The sequence below is a fragment of the Mus pahari genome, chromosome 2 (assembly GCF_900095145.1).
Source record: "Mus pahari chromosome 2, PAHARI_EIJ_v1.1, whole genome shotgun sequence".
Taxonomy (NCBI): Eukaryota; Metazoa; Chordata; class Mammalia; order Rodentia; family Muridae; genus Mus; species Mus pahari.
Genome location: NC_034591.1, coordinates 34067182 through 34079177, shown reverse-complemented (window position 1 = coordinate 34079177; position 11996 = coordinate 34067182). Strand labels below are relative to the sequence as shown.

The window sequence follows — 11996 nt, the reverse complement described above, 5'->3', positions numbered from 1 at the left end:
AAAAAAAAAAGAAAACATTTATTTGGGGCTGGCTTACAGTTTCAGAGGTTTAGTCCATTATGCTCCTGGCAGGAAACATGGCAGCATTCAGGCAGACATGATACTGGAGGAGCTCAGAGTTCTGCATCAGGGACAGCAGGGAAGTGAATTAGCTCCTTAGACCCAAAAGCCCTCTCCTTAGTCAGCACCTCCTCCAACAAAGCCACACCCATTTAAGGCCACACCCCCTAACAGTGCTACTCCCTATGGGTCAATCCTTCACACTCAGGGTCAAACCACTGCAACTAAACTAAATACACATAAACTAAATACCCGATTAAGTCACACCGGCAGTGCACTTGATAAATAGATTGCTTTTGAGATGTGGTTCGTTGGGTTGCACGCACTAGTTGTCCTAAAACATGCTGTGAGAACAGTCTTCCTTCCCTTCAATAAGAGCCAATATGAAGCCCACTTGATGTGTATTAAAAGGCATTTAAACATTTAATTTAAGCATGGGCTTTAACAGAAATGAAAGGAACTCAAGAGAATGCATAAATCTCATCTGAGAAGTGGCTGTGGGCTTCTTAGGAGAGAATCACACTTCATTGTCTTTACAGTAGCCACACATACATTTTGGGGTGGGTTTTCAGTTATCTATAAAGGTTCCTTAAGGAATGTAAACGGGATTAGAACTCCTGTGGAGTCTTGAATAGGATTACAACTCACAATATAAAGAGACCTAGGGGTGCAGAAAGTTAAGATAAAAGTTTACCTAAAAAAAAAGACATGTTTGTGAAAGCTTCTTAAAATATCAAGGAGTGAGAACATACATGAGGTCCTATGCACTCTTTCTATTGGGTGTTTTTGTTGTTGTTATTTTTTACAGTTTTAAAATGAATATTGTACCTACATCCGCAACATCACAGTAAATGTTAATTGTGCTGGAATCCTTAACTCTCAACTGATGACACACTTCAACTAGACTCTAGAGTAAGGGGCTTTTCCCCCACACCCATAATTACACCTGCCTTTCTATATTATTTTTCTGTAGTGCTTCAATTACATGCTCGAAAACTGTGATGGTTTTATTATGCTGTGTTTAGGTACGGCCCCCATAGACTCATATGTTTGGACAAGCCTATGGGGACCAGGAAGCAGAATGTGATGGTGGGTGTATATGCTCTGCCCAGGGAGTGGCACCATAGAAGGGATGACCCTGTTGGAGCTTGTTTTAAAAGGTTGTAAGTATAGCAGCTATTAGTGTTGGCATTTTGTCTAGGCTCCGCCCCACAGTTACTTGGCAACAGCCAGGAGTGCCTGACTCTCTATAAAAAGGGGCTGCTTGTCTGCTTGTCCCTTCCTCCTCCTCTCTCTTGCCTTCTTGCTCTAGCTCTGCCCTCTTGCCCTTTACCCAGGCTCCCCATTCCCCTCCCACTCTCTCCAAGTGCTCATGGCCTCTACTGTTCTCTCTCTCTCTCTCTCTCTCTCTCTCTCTCTCTCTCTCTCTCTCTCTCTCTCTCTCTACTACCCTCTCAACTCCCCCCCCCCCCATACCCTGAATACATTGCATGGTTGGTCCCTCAGGGGGAAGCAATACCTCAGCATGGGCCTGCAGAGGCAACCCCTTCCCCCACACCTACCGTACCTCCATCAAACATATTCTTTCTCTCTATATTTTAAAGAAAAAAAAACACAACAATTAGATATTATTGTGACAGAGTTTTTATCCATGAACAGTAAAGTGTTTTAAAGATAGATCTTTAATGTTAGAGAGACTTTTCCCAGTTCTTCTTCTTCTTTTAATCATTAAAGAATATTTTAAAAGAAAAGTTTTGGAAAATGCTAACTTTTTTTTCCTTTGGAATTTTGAGATCCATGTCAGTCTACATGCTGTTAGATATGAGAAGCAATATTTTCAATGGTGCGAGGTAACTGAACAGAAGTTGTGATCTGAGTAAAACTTTCACAGGTGTTGAAATAAGGTATTCCTCCATGCTAAGCTAAACCTTCAAAGCATGCTTGTTCCTTCCATGTTTCTCATAATTTCCTTGAACGAGACTCACCCACATATTAACAGCTGGCAGCCAAATTGCAAATGTCACTTCCTTAGCAATGTGTTGCTAAAACTCATAAGCAGACAAATAATTCATAACTTACTCCCCCTAATCATTCTGAAGTATATGGTTTATTGTTAGTATGCAGGTCTGTCACAGACTACACCTTTAAGTTTCAAGCTGGCTGGGTAACATTAGGAAACTGAGTTTACTTATTTTTCTAGCTGCACACACATGTTATTTTACACTTGTACTCTGTGTATATAAAGAATTTACTTTTTGCCCTTTGCGTGTGACTAAACCTTCTGTAATAGAAAATTAGAAATTAAAGGACTGGAGTGTTTCTGGCTGGATTCCTGGAATAGTTTTCCAGATACATAACAAAAGTATTATTCCCTGTGGTCATTTGCCCTACATTCATTGATAGCAAGTTCTTGGGTCTGTGGCTTCACCTCTGTGTTTCCTCTTTTCAGTATCCTTTGTTAAATTCTACAAACACCTCATCCCTTTGAGCCTTTGGTTCAATCCCCAAGCAACCTTTTTTTAGCAAAAGAATCTTCTGTATGTCCTGACTTACATCTACATTACTTCAAACCTAGATAGGCAAATTTCTCTGTATGTATTAAAATGTTTAAACCAATGACTAATTTTATTGATTTTAAACTTTTTCAGAATCTATGTCATTATCAGTTAGTGAAAAAAATGTTACAAAATAGATCATGTTTAATAAATGAATGAATTCGTTGTGTCATAAATGAATGAATTTGTTGTGTTATGCAGTATATGAAGTGTTTCAGTTCGTCTCTTTTTAATTTCTATGGGAAGTCTTTGGATTACATTCTATTATTATCTCAAATTTATTTTAAACAGAGAAACTAAAGACTGGAGAGATCACTCAGTCTGTAAAGTGTTTGTTCCACAAGTATGAAGAAACTAGTTCAGTTCACCAGGACACACATAAAGTATTTGGGCCTAGAGGTTGGTATCTATGCTCTGGGTATCGAGTCTCAGCTCTGGGAAAGCCAAGATGAAAGGATCAGTGGTGCTCACTGGCCTTGGCAAATTGGTGAGGTCCAGACTCAGTGAGAGGCCCTATCTTATTATAGCTACGGCAGAGAATGTTTGAAAAAGAAACCCTGTATTGTCCCAAGTGTCCATATACATGGTCCTGCATACACATGCACCCAACGGAAGTAAAGAAGGAAGACAGAAGATTCCAGGTTACATAATTTATGGATGACCACACAGCCATCACATTGTAGAAATAGAAATCAGAAAAGCACACGCTATTCACCACTGTGGCATGAATAAACTTTTAAATTGGGAATATCAGATTTTTTTTGGCCAAAATAAAGAATTAAAATATATTGTTGAGGTCTGAGAGTAGCACTACAAACCATACGAACACTGATCTCAGTCAGACAGGGATGATTTATTGAGAGCACACCCTAATTCTGATTGGATCAGAGGTACAGCTCAGAATTATCTGAGCTAAGACAACAAACATTTATAGTTTTATAAAGGGCAGGTTTATAAAGGAACACACACACACACACACACACACACACACAAACCAAACAATGAGCACAAGTGCACACAAGTGCAGTGAGTAGTCTGGTGGTCAACTCTGGCTCGAAATATTTTAGACATAAGTTTATATTGAACTTTAACTTGATGGGTCTTATATAAAGCTTTGGGATTTCATAAGATGAACAAACCTCATACGGAACACACAGAATATCCTGTTCCAGAACAGGATAAGTGACCAGCATGACCCTGCTCTGAGACAAGTTATTTTTCTGTGTCAATGTCTGGTATGTATATTGTAGCACCAGTGTGAAACAGCTGGCAGGCATGAAATAAAATGGCTACAGCTATGTTGGTGGTGGGGCAGACCTCAACATCTATCAACATGGAAGAATATATAATGGCATAAATTTTCTATTATGCTCTATGAAGGCATCATAATTCACTGTGGACTTTTGCAGAGGAGCAGCAGGAATAGTTTTTTTTTAACCCTTAGCACCTTGATTAATATATCCCTTATTGTATTTGTCTTTTGTTACTGTGGGGCACATACCTGAAGAAAACAGACCAAGAAAGTTCTTTTGTTTTGTTTGGCTTGTGTTCTTTCAGTCCATGGGAGTATGCTCTCAGGGTTGGTTGAGGCCAAACATCACAGTGGGAAAGGTGTGGTACAGCCATTGTGGATGCCTGAATGGTGACAAGGAAACAGAGAGAAGAATTTTTAAAAAGGAAGGAGATTAAAAACAGGGAAATCTTCAAGGTCACACTCCTAGTGACCTAGTGACCTACTTCCTCCATCTGGGGTCCACTATGTAAGGTTCCTACCAGTTTCCAAAATAATGCCATCATCTGGAGACTACATCTGCAGCACATGAGTTTGTGATGAACAGTTTAAATTCAAACCATAGCTAAGCCATAGAACCAGAAGAAGCTCAGATGAGAAAACCAAGTTCCTAAGTAATAATGATTCACTTAATGATGGGGATAGTTGAAAAAGTTTCAGTAGCAACTTTTATTTTGTATAAACATAATAGTATGCACTTAGAAAAATCAACAAGACAGACTGCTACACATCTATGCTGCATGATAGTCTCTATTGCTCCTAAGACAGAAACATGGAGGATATATTACTATACTGAATCTAGGCAGCTGCCACAGTTCTAAGTAGCAATACCTACCTATCTAAACATAGACCTTTCCTAAGCATAGAAAAGACACAATCAAAATACGAAGGAATTAGAATCTCCCAGTTCTCTTGTAATATGGGATAGCTCATATATATGATTTGTGTTGTCATTGTTGTTGTTTAACCGAAATGTAAACTGGACAGCATTCAAGTTGAAATTCTACCAGTGGAAGGAATGCATGACAGGGTAAGATAGCACAAAGGTCTCTCCTTGTATTGTTGCTGAGACTATTTGAAGTTTAACTAGAATTTTATCTCTTAGATGGAGAATTCCATGGAAAATTATCCAACTCTATTCTAGGAACTGAAGGTCTAGTTAACTAGCTAATTTCCCTCAGCTTGTGTGTGCAGCATCCCCTCCAGCTAAGCGCTTATCATCATTTCTGTTTGACTATTTGCTTCCGTGAAGCCCTGCCTCCTGAAGCTGTCAAGCAAGATGTTGGGACTGGTTTTTTCGGTTTGCACATTCAAAAACCCCTGTAGCTGGACACTCAGAGTCACACCTCAGTTGGCAGGGTGTGGTTCTGATAGCCGGACTAAAGAATTTCAATTTGCAATAAACTTTGTCCGAGTGGATATCTCTGATGGGCTATGTGTAACATGTGGGAGCTGGAAAGATTTGTTCTCAAAACATAACAGTTCAGAGAAGCACTAGTGGTCCCACCTGAGAAGGTAAAGAGGCAACTTTTATGTGTTCATCTAATTCAGCAAATCCAAAAGCTTAGCAAAAGTACTTTCAGTTTAGACTATTAAGCAAGATGGTTCATATTAATGATCAGGAAGAGATCATCTGTTAGACAGAGTCAGAAGCCCAAAACAAAGATCCAACAAAGAAAGAGTTACAGATCAAGACCAAATGTCTGAGCAACACTGTGAAGTAAGAACCAGCCCAAGCCGGGCTTGGTGGCGCACGCCTTTAATCCCAGCACTTGGGAGGCAGAGGCAGGCAGATTTCTGAGTTTGAGGCCAGCCTGGTCTACAAAGTGAGTTCCAGGACAGCCAGGGCTGCACAGAGAAACCCTGTCTCAAAAAAACCAAACCAAACCAAACAAACAAACAAACCCAGCCCAAGAACAGAGTACTGTGGTTAACCCAGGGCCAGAAATACTGACATATTTTCTACTGAAGATCAAAGTCAGTCTTTGAGCTTCAGAAGCTCAGGATACAGGAAACCAGAAAAGATGGGAATTAAACATTTGTGGAAAAAGCCATAGGAGGTCAAATACTTTTGTACAGCAAGAACACAGCCCTGATAACAGAGGAGGGTAGGAGGGGAAGAAAGGAAACATTTCTATTCTTTATCTGTGACAATCAACTGTGAAGATTAAAAGGAACATTCAGTACTGAAATTCTGAAGACAGTGTTTTGAAACTATTATAATGTAAGAAACTATTATAATGTTTTGAAACTATTATAATATATAATCCAAGTTTCTCTTTAGCAAGACACCATCGCTTTACTCACAACTAGCAAAAATTACTCATTTCAAAAACAAAATCTGATCCAGGAGATGGAGACACAGATAAATAAACTAAAATCCAGAAAGTCCTGAGAACTCTAGGGGACAGTGAGTTCTGCAGCTGCTTTAATCTCCATTAGACCCATGGAAGGAGGCGGGGACAATGCTACCTAAACAGGGGCCAAAGGGAGTTCAGGGGAATGTTTCCTGGCTACTACTAGGATGAGGGATTGCAAGTTCCCAGAGCACCAGCCCTAGAGTGTGTTGGCAGCCACCTTGTAGACCTTCCTGGAGGGTTTCAGTGAGACAGGCATCAGCTGTTTTGGCAAAGGCATGGCAGAATGATGGACAGCAATCCCTCCAGGTTCCCAGGCTACCTGCCCAAAGACTCTGGGCAGGATTGCAGGTACAATTCTCTTAAGCCTCAGAAAGACAGGCAGGCTAGGTTGCACTGTGGGCATGTTTGTGCATGAGGTTCGAGAGTAGACTGTGTCAGCCGTAAAACATAAGGTACAAAGAGATCTCCAAGGCTTTGCCACTGCTGACAATGTTGGTTTGAAATACATGGTAAACTGAACTGAACTAAAGCAACAACAGATCTAAGACTCAGCAAATCTAAGGATTTGATTGGTTCAACATTTCAAACAAGAAGTCTGATTTAAAAAGGGGCAGGGGGGATATTTTAAAGACATACCACTTATTGTGTATGTGTGTATGCATTTTTTTTACAATATTTAGCATTTAATAAAAATTGTGAGGCTTGTGAAGGAGCAAGAGAAAGGGGGCCATAGTCAAGAGAGAAGAGTTAATAGAACAGTCACAGAATTGGCTTAGACTCTGAAATAGATAATGTACTTTAAACTTATTTTACCTTAAACTCATAAATATTTAACAGGATCTATAGAAAGGGTGAAAAATATGTATGAATATCTATAGCATTTAAACAAGAGAAAGTAAAAATAAAGGTTTATAAAAAGTTAATGGGTTGGTGAGATGACTCAGTGACTAAGAACACCTGCTGTACAAACATGAGAACCCGGTTTTCACCCACATAAAAAATTGTATGTATCTGTGCACTACCTATAAGTTCAGCACTATGGAAGGATGAGAAAAGGATTGCTGGGGCCTGATAGCTGGTGGCTTAGTTGTAGGTTTGGTGAGAGATTTTTATCTCAAATGCATAGAGTGTCACAGCAGGACACCTTCCTCCTCTAGGCTCCACCTTCATTAACACAGGCCTGGACACCACACACACACACACACACACACACACACACACACACACACACACACACGAACACATATGCATACAAATTTTCTCTGAAATAGACGGAAGTATTCAAAGCACTGCTATGTCCTAATCAGTCTGCCTCTGTCCTTCATTAGTGCCTTTCTAGGCCATCTGACATCTATGTTGTCCCTACACACACACACACACACACATGCATAGTAAACACACAACTGCTAGAATGAAATGTAAGTTGTAGTCTGTCTCTACTCAGAATCTGACAAATTGCACACTCCAGAACTTCAGTGAAGCTCCTCTGGGCTTCCACTTCCCAGCTTCAGAATTCCTTTCCTTGCCTTTCCATTTCTCCTTTGCATGCAGACGTGCATGCTTGGGGTGTTCTCACTTTCTCTGCCTAGAAATTGTGCGTAACAGAGTCTGGGGAAGCTTGCTACACATTCATTCTTTCAAACAAGATTTTCTTTTCTGATTGCCCACTATAAGAGTACCCTCATCCTCCCTTCTCTCTGATTCTTTCCAGAAGAATATCACCTGATACATTGGAGGTACTTTATCAATATTTATTTTGATATATAGAATTCCTTAAATGTTAGTTACAGGAATTTAGAGAAAATCAGAATTAACTTTTTAATTAATTAATCAATTAAGTAATAACTTTCTATGTCCTGATAATTTGTGTGCATATGTGTTCATGCACCCCTACCATAGTGAACACGTAGAGGTCAGATGACAATTTCTAGGACTCTGTTCTCCCACCAGGTAGACCTGGGTATTGAACTCATATCATCAAGGTTAGTAGGAAATGCTAGGCCATCTCACATGCTGAGACATCTCACAAGCCCCAAGAAACCAAATTTCATATTACAAAAGGTCATTGAGATTTTACTTCATGTTTTTATTTTGTCTTCTCTCCTTGAAAGGCAAGGAAGGAGTGAAGAGCAAAGACTTTCCTGAGGTTTGTAAACAAATCTGTCTTAATTGTAAACATTATGAACCGTTATCTCTTTAAACAACTATTTAGCTGAACTAGTAAGGAAGCCCTGGGAACACATTCCAGGAATGAACTGGCCAATGAGGAGTAAAGTAGTACTTCTGGATGAACAGTCTTGGAGAGATGAGCTGGAGAACCTGGTCCTGATTCTGAGGGCAGAATAAGGAGAAACGTGGGAGACTGAAGATGCTCACTTTCATTTTGAAACTCTGGTGGTTAAAGGGTTTTGATGATTCCTTGACACCCATCTAGATCCTTCTGACATTTTTGGACAGGAACAGGGTACTCTATTCTAAAATATATTATATACCACTTAACTAGGAAATAGTTAGAATATGAGAATGGCCTGCTTTAGAAATAGAGGCCAAGCAACTTAAACAGACACTTAAAGCTAATATGATGTATAAATGAAAATTTTATATATTTAATCTGCATATTAATTGCCCAATTTTCTGTTTGCTTTGGGGTGTTACATTGTTAACATACTGCTTCATGCTCTTTACATAATTCCAGGGATTTCTTTATTTATTTAGCTTAGGGGAATGTGGCAGAGAGTACGGAAAGTCATTTTTATCTTTGTGTACTGTGTTTCCATTCTCTATTTGACTCAGCACATGGTAGAGACTCAACTAGGATTTTTATATGAATGAGCTAAATATATATTAACTAAAAATATAAGAGCTCATAGATTGAACACTTGTTTGCCATGCTCTATCTAGTTCTGGTTTGATTACCTAGCACTACACAGACAAAAGGGGAATTAATAACTATTAATAGTTTTATAAGTAAGAACATATATTATTATAAAAAGATAATATAACTTTGAAAATATAATGACCACAACAGTGGATAAATATGTAAATTAAAGACATCAAGGAAGTAGAAAATATCATCCTGAATGAGGTAACCCAGACCCAAAGGACATGCATGGTATATAATCACTGATAAGTGGACATTAGCCAAAAAGTGCAGAATACCCAGGATATAACCCACAGACCATAAGACGTTTAACAAGCAGAAAGGCCTAAATAAGGATGTATCAATCCCACTTAGCAGGGGAAATAAAATAATTATAAGAGGCAGAGGGAGGGAGGGATCTGGGTGGGAAAGGAGAAGGAGATGAGGAGGGTAAAGGGGGAACAGGATGGGTAGACAGGAGAGAAGCCCAGAAGGCCAGGAGAATGAATGGAAATAGTCAGCTCTGGGGGGTTGTGTGTGTGGGACCCTCTAGAAAGTCCCAGAGACCTGAGAGGTGAGAGACTCTCAGGATTTAATAGGGATGACCTTAGCCAAATTGCCCAACAGTAAGGGCCCCAAGTGGAAGGATGGAGTTACTAACCCAAACTCAAAATTTCTGACCCAGAATTGTTCCTGTAAAAAAGAACGCCAGGGACAAAAATGGAGAAGATACTGAAGGAATGATGGTCCAGTGACTGGCCCAACTTGGGATCCACCTTATGGGAGCAGGGAGGGGGTGGTACCAAGGCCTGAAGCTATTACTGATGCTAAGATGTGGAGCCTAGCATGGCTATCCTCTGAGAGGCCTAACCAGCAGCTGACTGAGACAGATGCAGGTATTTTCACCTAACCATTGGACTGAAGGTGGAGACTCCTATAAAAGAATTAGGAAAAGGATTGAAGGAGTTGAAGGGGAGAGCAGCCCCCATAGGAAGACCTGAAGTTTCAAATAACCTAGACCCCTGGGAACTCCCAGAGACTGAGCCACCAATCAAAGAGCATACATGGTCTGAACTGTGTCCCCTGGCACATATGTATCAGAGGACTGCCTGGTCTGGCCTCACTGAGAGAAGATTCTTCACCTAACATTTGAGGCTTCAGGGAAGGGGGATACTGGGGGAATGGGGGAGAAGGAGGCAAGGGGAAGAGGGAATTGGGTGAAGAACTTGTTGATATGGGCGGGGTTGGTATTTCAATAAATAAAATTAATTAAAAATTAAAAATGCAAAACGAAATCAATAAATATTCTGCAAAAAGAATATCAAGAACAAAAACAGGAGCAAATGAAGATCTAGTCTTTTGTCACAATGGGTGAACCTGGGGCATATAAACATAGTCATAGTCAGAAAGAAAAGCACTACCTGACATATCTCACAGGAAAAGTGTAAAAGCTGATCTCATAGAAGCTAAGAGTAGTCTCTGCTCCTCCCTGTTCCAGAGACAGCTGCATCTTCTTGTGCAGTGCCAGCCTCACCCCATAGACAAAACGGTGAAGGTCAGTGTGAGCAAATTTGGCTGTATTAGGTGCCTGGTTACCAGGGCTGTCATCTTCTCTCCACTTGGCAAAGTGTACATTATTGCCACCAATGACCCCATCATTGACCTCAACTTCATGGTCAACATGTTCCACCCATGGTAAATTCAATGGGACAGTCAAGGCCGAGAATGGGAAGCTTGTCATCAATGGGAAGCCCATCACCATATCCCAGGAGAGAGACCCCTCTAACATCAAATGAGGTGATGCTGGTGCTGAGTATGTTGTGGAGTCTTCTGGTGTATTCACCACCATGGAGAAGGCTGGGGCCCACTTGAAGGGTGGGGCCAAAAAGGTCATCATCTCCATCTCTTCTGCTGATGTCCCCATGTTTGTGATGGGTGTGAACCACAAGAAATATGACAACTCACTCAAGATTGTCAGAAATGCATCCTATACTACCAACTGCTTAGCTCCCTCCTCCGGCCAATGTCATCCATGACAACTTTGGCATTGTGGAAGAGCTCATGACCACAGTCCATACCATTACTGCCACTCAGAAGATTGTGTATGGCCCCTCTGGAAAACTGTGATGTGATGACCATGGGACTGCCCAGAACATCATCCCTGCATCCACTGATGCTGCTAAGGCTGTGGGCAATGTCATCCCAGAGCTGAATAGGAAGCTCACTGGCATGGCGTTCCATGTTTCTACCGGCAATGTATCCTTTGTGCATCTGACATGCTGCCTGGAGAAACCTCCCAAGTGTGATGACATCAAGAAGGTGGTGAACCAGGCATCTGAGGGACCATTGAAGGGCATCCTGAGCTACACTGAGGACCAGGTTGTCTCCTGTGACTTCAACAGCAACTCCCACTCTTCCACCTTTGATGCTGCGACTGGCAATGCTCTCAATGACAACTTTGTAAAGCTCATTTCCTGGTATTACAATGAATATTGCGACAGCAACGGGGTGGTGGACCTCATGGCCTACATGGCCTCCAAGGAGTAAGAAACTCTGGACCACCCCAGCAAGGACACTAAGACCAAGAGAGAGGTCTTCGGTTGCTGAGGAGTCCCTAGCCCAACTCAGCCCCCAACACTGAGCATCTCCCTCATAATTTCTATCCCAGACCCTATAATAACAGGAGGGGCCTAGGGAGCCCAGCCTACTCTCTTGAACACCATCAATAAAGTTCGCTGCATGCCCCCAAACAAAAAGAAGCTAAGAGTAGAGGGGTTACCAAAGGCTCGGAAGCAGGGGTGAGATGGCAGGATGAAAGAAACCCACGAGTGGGCAGAGTGTTGCAGAAGATTGGGAAAACAGATAGTTCT

General features: G+C 41.0%; 1 pseudogene; it reads left to right on the top strand.

Moving 5' to 3' along the window:
- LOC110316734 overlaps nucleotides 1–11673 on the top strand; it is a 14242-nt pseudogene extending 2569 nt beyond the window's left edge.
- The last annotated feature ends 323 nt before the right edge of the window (nucleotides 11674–11996 follow it).